This window comes from Sitophilus oryzae, unplaced genomic scaffold (genome assembly GCF_002938485.1).
Source record: "Sitophilus oryzae breed Bouriz unplaced genomic scaffold, Soryzae_2.0 scaffold_1508_pilon_pilon, whole genome shotgun sequence".
Lineage (NCBI taxonomy): Eukaryota > Metazoa > Arthropoda > Insecta > Coleoptera > Curculionidae > Sitophilus > Sitophilus oryzae.
Window position 1 is genome coordinate 1,107,791 of NW_022146179.1, and position 7,841 is coordinate 1,115,631.

The following is a 7,841-nucleotide window of genomic DNA, read 5'->3' on the forward strand; positions in this document are numbered from 1 at the left end:
TTGCTAAAAAACATTTTTATTTATTAAAATTACAAATTACGGTATAAAGTTTATAAAAAGTACTTTATAAAAAAAAAGATCTTCCAATTGTCAAGAAAATAATAAAAAGGGAAAATTCTGAAATCTACAGAAATTTCTTTTTCACTTTATTCCAATTATGTTAATGAGATTGAAAGTAAAGACTATGGAGAGCTTATTCGTAGTAAAGTAGACTAGTTATAGTTTAGTTATTCTGTGTATAGCAAAGACTACCTGTAACGACCCCTAAGTATTTTTAACTTAATATGTATTTCTTGCCTGAAGTGCCTTGGGACAAAACCGGTAAAATAATAAGAACAATTAGGTGAGCAAAAGGAAATTCAAAAAACCCGTAATAGTAAAGTTTGATTAAAATACAAATACATATAAATATATATATAAATATACTGTAAAAATCAAAAAAAAAAAACAGCTGGAAGAGCAGCACAATTTTTTTTCAATTGTATAGTACTGTATGATCGAAAAAAAAAACGGCGGTTGCCAAGTTAGGTTTTGTTTTTTAATGATTATCGATGACATTCCCCATATTAATTTAAATATAAAATGACAAGCAATCTTTATTTCATATTTGCCGACACCACTGTGACCATTGTTGTATTAATTCTTATTACTAATGACTCCCAATCACTTTTTTGACAATAATCTAATAAAGAAAATTAGAAAAAAAAAAAAAAAACATTTTTATATTATAAAGAATTATTTTTTTTTTTTTTTATTTCCATTTTTCCCAATAATTACCGTCATTTTTACTCCGAATAGGACATGCTATTTTTTCAAACGTCACAAATATTTTTTTTTTTTTTAAACAATTTCAACTTTGCAAATAATATAACAAGATTTAAAAGATAATCCTTTGTAACTACATTAAATACCGTAATGATCGAATAAAAAACGGCGTCAGCGATGGCTATGCAAATGACAATCGATGACATTTCCCATATAAATTTACATATACAATTTTTTTTTTTTTTTTTTTTTCATAGCCATCGCTGAGCCGTTTTTATTCGATCATACGGTACTTTATATCGGAGAAACTATGGTTACACTCGTTGAATTGGACACTTTATATCAGTTTAATATATATTTTCGTACTTTGTGCCTTATGCGTAAAAGTGCTTTATTTTTAAGCCTAGGCAATTAAAAATTACTTTTTATTTATAAAAAAAAAAAAAAAAATTATACTTTTGTTGCGTTTTTGAAAAAAAAGAAATTCCAAAAAAAAAAAAAAAAAAAATAACAATCTAAATTAAATTGAGCCGAAAGGAGTCAGTTCTGAACACACATACGTGGTTCTGAAATCAGGTTCTTATTTATTTTTAAAAGAACATAAAATAAACAAAAAAATTAAAGTTAGTAGATATGTTCAAATAATAAGTAAATTAGAAATTTTTAAGAAAACCCTTATTTATTTAATTGTGAAAAACTGATGAATTTCATAATATCTTTCATTAGAAAATTAAAAAAAAAAAAAAAAAAAAAAAATATTGAATTAAAAAACGAATATTACAGAAATTAAGTTATAAAGTGAGTTTAGTTATAGTTAAGTTCACCATATTGTCAAGAAAAAAAAATTATTGCTTTTAAATTAAAGAAATTATGTGCAAGTTAGGTTAAACTACAAGTTAAAACAAATATAGATAATCAATAAGTTTTTTGATAAAATTTGCTTTTTTATGTCAGATCACTTCTATGAAAAATTACATAGAATAGGAATACATAGATTTTTATTCAACAGACGCGCATGGGTAATTAAAACATTGACTAATAAACCTTTTCCATTTTAATATAAGAGGTCACGACATATTCCCTTGGGATCTTTGTGAAGAGTGTAAGGGGTGTATAAATAACATTAATCCTTGTTTATAAATAAAACCATAAAACATTATTTTGTGAGTTTAAATAAACGCCTGCCCTCGCCTGTCATAGGCAACCAAAAATACATTGATAGAAAAATCTTGTAACTTTAGATTAACTTTAGTAATTATGTCAATAAACTCATTAATTGGGGGCTGCCTCTAGTCTATTATATTTAATGTACAAGAATAAATATTATTGAGATTTTTAATCATAGATTAAATATTATTAATATCTAAAGTCATTAAGTAATAAAAACTATTTGTGTACCCATTTAATGCCAATAAGAAGGTCACGTGAAAATATACCTGGTAAGTACAAGAGAAGACAGTGTAAGGGGTGTAAATAAAATGTATAATCATTGATTTTTATATAATATAATCTATAAAACATTTATTTTCTTTATTTGTGAGAATAAAAAAAAACAACAATTTTTTTTTTTTATTATAAACTATTTTAGATTGGTATAGCAACCAAACACACAAGAAAATTTAAATTTAGATAAACACCTTTGTATAATTAATTTATTAAATATGTTATTTTTTTTTTTTTTTTTTTTTTTTTTTTTTTTTTTTGTTAAATTTTATATTTACATAATATAAATAATTTTTATTAGTATTTATCCTGATTATTGTCGATAATAAATTAATTGTTACATTCAAATTATTCACAAGCTGTTTTTAAAAAACGTTTCGAGACGTGTTCGGTGGAGCGCGAATCTCTATGTAACCCGAACAACTGTAGGACGCCGGAAATGCTCATTAGGACAGATGTGGTTCTCCGTATTTCTGAATTCCGAGAAAATTGCGGAGAACCCAAATGGTACAATGTGTAAATCCGACACACAACCGAAGTAAACATCGGAAATCTTTCAGAAATGGTTAGATTAAAATAGCCAAAATTCGTTTTTTTTTAAATTAATTAATAGTTAGGTGATTGGGTTCCATTTAATAATTGTTACAGACCGAATCGATCGATTTATAAATAATTTGTAATACGATAGAAGAAGAACTTTTTGCTAAGTTTTAATAATTATTAACAAAAAAAAAAAAAAAAAAAAAATATATCAATATTTTTTTTAACTTTTTTTAGTATTTTTTTTTTTTTTTTTTTTTTTTTTTTATAATAAATTATATTCAAATTAATAACAACAAACAAAAAAAAAAACTTGAAAAAAATAAGGTAAACCAGGCACTCGTAAAAATGTAATAGGGATTATCATATAATTTCAACATTTTTTCAAAATTTTTTTTTTTTTTTTTTTTTTAAAAAGTGCAAAACTATGGACTGTCCAACGGGGGGATGTCCGCTGACTGTTTGATTTGAATTTGGAAGTTTGTCATTTTAATTCAATACTAACAAATTTCATTGTTTGTCATTTTTTGGATTTCAACTGTCGAAATCTTTTCCCTTAGTCGCTGAAGGGACTATATTAGGCATCCTTTATGAATGGATTAGTACGATAGAAAAAGTTTCTTTAGCTTGTCTCAAATCCTTCGTAACTGTACTACGAAAAATGAACAGGGTGTGATAAGTTTATTGTGGAATTTGTTCTTGGGTAGAATATGAATGCGTAAAATACTTGGTAATTATTGTAGAATAGTTTGCGATATGATGTTAAATACAGAACACGTTTTTTGTTGGGTTCTTTTTTCAAAAAATTATTTATATTTTATGTATTTTAATAGTTTACAATATGGTTATATTACTGTAAAAATGTATAAGTAAATTACGTATATGTATAAAATAATATGTATTTATATATACCTATAATTATATATGAAATATAATTTTCACGGTTCACCATGCAAGAACTTGGATTTAAATGTACAATTAGTTTTTCAATTTTATAAAAAAAAAAAAAAAAAAATTTTTTGCTTTTTTTTCAAAATTCAAATCTCTTTTGCATTTAGTTAAAGAATAAGATACTATAGTAGAGTTTGACATTTTCTGAGCGATCCGTTCTGTAAAATTTTAACTGTTGTTAATGTAAAATGTAATGTGTCTTGTGGCAAGATAGTGAATGGATAAATCAATGGATTAATTCATGTGGTATTTAATAATGAAACTGGTAATAGTCATATGAATAATCATTTTAAAGATGCAGGCTAAAAAAAGGTCATAATATGCTCTGTTTACACTTTATGACTATTTCTTCATGGAGAATTATTTATATATCCGTCACCATTTTGTCAATTTGCATGCGGCATGGCAAATGTGTTATAAAGTTAATATTTGAACTATTAGGTTAAAAACACAACTTAAGGATAATATATGAATGCTAATAATTATTAATAAAAAAAAAAAAAAAAATATATACAGGGTGCGCCTCTCATACTTCAATAACTTATGGTCATGTTTTATTTTGATTTGAAAGTATGATTGATTATTTTAAACCTACACATTGCTATTTCGCGGTAAATCTAATTTAGTTGGATTTTATTAAAATTTAAGAAAATTTTTTTTTTTTTTTAACATTTTAGGAAAAATGTTAAATATGTCATTGACCTTTTTTAAAAACCTCTAATTTTAGTTTATTATGCTTATCTATAAAATTCACATTTATTTTTTTTTATAGAATCCGAAAACTAATTAATATTTTTTTTTTTTTTTAAATGTATAATATAATTCTGGCATTATCCTCAGTTAAAACAGGTACCTTTGAATAAATTAATTAATTAAAAAAATCAATGTTTTTTGTCAAAGATTACAATACAACATTAGACTGTTAAAAAAAAAATCAATTATATATTTTTTCTCATAATCGAAAATGTTGAAAATGGACGAAAGAAAAATACCCAAGTGAAAGTTTGAAACTCTTATATTAATATTAAAGAGATCAGCATCGAAAAATTTTCCTTTTCCATTTGTTGTTTTACTTCTCTTTGATTAATTAATTTTTTAAAATTTTTAAACCTCTTTAAAAAATCCCGAGTTTTCATAATGGGTCCAAACATATTCTTGTACGAGATTTCAACCCCCTCTATAGAATCATTGGAAAATTTTATAGGACATTTTTTGTGGAGTCTCATTCTCTAAAATTTTTTGATAATTGGTAGCTGTAGAAATTGAAAATACTCACGAAGTCGAGTTTTTAAAACCATAATAAAATAATAATTAACAATTAATCAACTTATCTAAAAATATTAAAACACTCAAAAAATATTTATTAAACATTCAAAAACAAGTTTCTTATTTCTACTAACTATCGATCGCCGGCACGTCAGCTGATCCCCCGACCTCGCCGGTGATCGCGGCGTTGCCGCTGTTCCCAGTATCGGTCTTATGATACTGGCTACAGGTAAAATTTTACCAAAAAAACTTTCTCCGTCTTAGTGGATAATAGTGGTTTTTCGTATTCTTCTTATAGGTTGTCTTCATTATTATTATAAGCGAAAACACCAAAGCGATGGCCAAATATTAGGAAAACACTTCTAATTTTTTAAATAATTTCGTTAATAGTTTCATTTAAAATAACTAAAAGTTAAAATAAAAAAAAAAAAAAAAAAAATAATATTTTCCGACTTATTTGTTTGATTTATAAGAAAAATAATTTTTATAAAGTCTTTGTGTAGGTACCTATATTGATTTGTAGCGCTGTGATGTTTAAACCGTTGTGTATCCGATCCCGTAGATTGAAAAAAATATATTGATTGGATATTCATTAGAATGAAGTATCTACAAAAATCTATATACTTTAAAATTAAAAATAATTAAAATACTTATTTTTTTTTTTTTTTTTTTTTTTTTATTAAAGAAATATTTATCTAAATTATGTTTTTTTTTTTTTTTTTTTATGTTTATTTTCTGTTGGCTTATTTTTAACACCAAAAAGGATTTGCAACTAAATTTACGTTCCAAATATTCATAATGTCGTAATACTATACACCGAGTGGTTTTTGTTGAAAATATCCCTTTAAAAAATCTAAATTCCAAGATTTTATTTTTTTTTTAATAGAAAGTAATATAATAATAGTGTCCTCTTCTTCAAAAAAATTCGGTCTACCATCAATTACAATCTTATTTGATATATACAGGGCGAGTCCAAACTTAATGTGTTGTATTTTCACCAACATATTTTAATAATGCTATCACCCTGTATTTTGTATCATTATTTTTTTTTTTTTTTTTTTTTTTTTTTTTTTTTTTTTTTTTTTTATTATAAGCACTTCCTATAGCCTAAAAATTGAATATTTAATGAGAAATATTGTACTAATGAAAATATTTAAGAACTAAATCTTAATTTCCGAATGAAGACTAACCGTTAAATGTAATGGATTAGTAAATAGACATAATAGTCAATATTATGTGACAGAAATAGCCCACAATTGATATTATATGCACACAGGGATTGATTTTCTCATTAACTATCAATTTAGATAAGGAAGTGCTTTAATAAAACAAAAGATATTAAAACAAAACCCTTGTTCAATAATTATGACACGAAATACGCGGTGTTCCATTTAAAATAGTGGAGTACAAATATTTAGTTTTAAAACTCGCCCTGTACAGAATCAAACAAGATTGCAAGCTTTGGTCAACTGAATTTTTTTTGAAAAAAGACACTATTATACGGTACTTACTGTTAAAAAAAAAATAAAAATTCTTTGAATTTGGAATTTAGAAGATCTTTAAATAAGCAGAGTAAATTTATGAAAACGGTTATAAACGGATAAACCACTCGGTACAGAATATTACATTGTTGAAATATTTTTAATATAAAAAAAAAAAAAACTACTGAGTAAAAAAATATAGGGTCAACTTTCGTTTAGCTAAAATCAGTTATTAGAAGAAAAAAAAAATAAATTTTTGACTTTAAAAAGCTACCATCACGGAAAACACAAATTTTCCTGAGGAAATGCGTAATTTCCCAAAATTTCGCACTTTAGGATAACTGAAATCTGCTATAAAAATACATTTTGCGTTTAAATTTTTTAAATATTTTACTTGGAACAATATAACACAAAAAATTTCCCTGCGAGGGCAAAGCTGTTTTCAATTTACTATAAGGAAATTTATTAGACTTCAGAATAGCTGAAATCAATTATATAAAAATAAAATAATATTTTTGTGCCCTTTTAGGAGCATTCACGAATTGAGGAAAATAAAAATTTCCTGCGGAAATAAACTCTATCCATTTTCTGAGGAAAATTTAATATACTTTTATGAAATAGCTGAGAATCAAGTTATATAAAAAATAAATACTATTTTTGCCTTTTAGAAGCGTTTACAAACTCCGAAAATAAAAAAATTTCTGCGGAAAATGCTTGAATTTCAATTTCCCCCCCATTTGGTTCCTTATTATATTATCCGCTCTTGTAAAGTATAGTTACCGCACGAAATTTAGGCAAATTTTTGACCAGAAAGTTCTACGCTTATAGAAAAGTTTAAAAAAAAAAAATCCTTGGATGAAGCACTTTTGATCGGAAAAAAAAACAAACATTTAAAAGTGTTAAAAAATGCATAACCAATCTAATAATAAATCTTAATAATATTTTACAAAATCACAGTTAATTATTATTATATCAAAAAACCACAGAAACTTTAACACCCTCGCACAAAGAAAAAGCTACAAAGTAACCCAAATCCTACCAATTAATAATTTTTTGCAAAATCCATTAATTATTAAATATAAAATTTTTTTTTTTTTTTTCTCTCAAAATTTTAAAAAAATTTTTTTTGAAATTTTTTCAAAATTACAGTAGCTAAGCGAAACGCGGTTTTCAAATTAAGATTAGGAATAATATTTGCAACAAAATTGTGTAATAACATCAAAAATGAATCAAAGTCGGGCAGTTTTCGAGTATTAACAATATCTTAGTATGGCGCGGCTATACGTGCCTCCCGGTGCCAATTTTTTTATGTAAATAAAAATAAAAAAATTCCGCAAGACACTTTTTTGTGTTTTTAATGTTTAGAAAAAAAATGTCTATATACACACCCCCGAA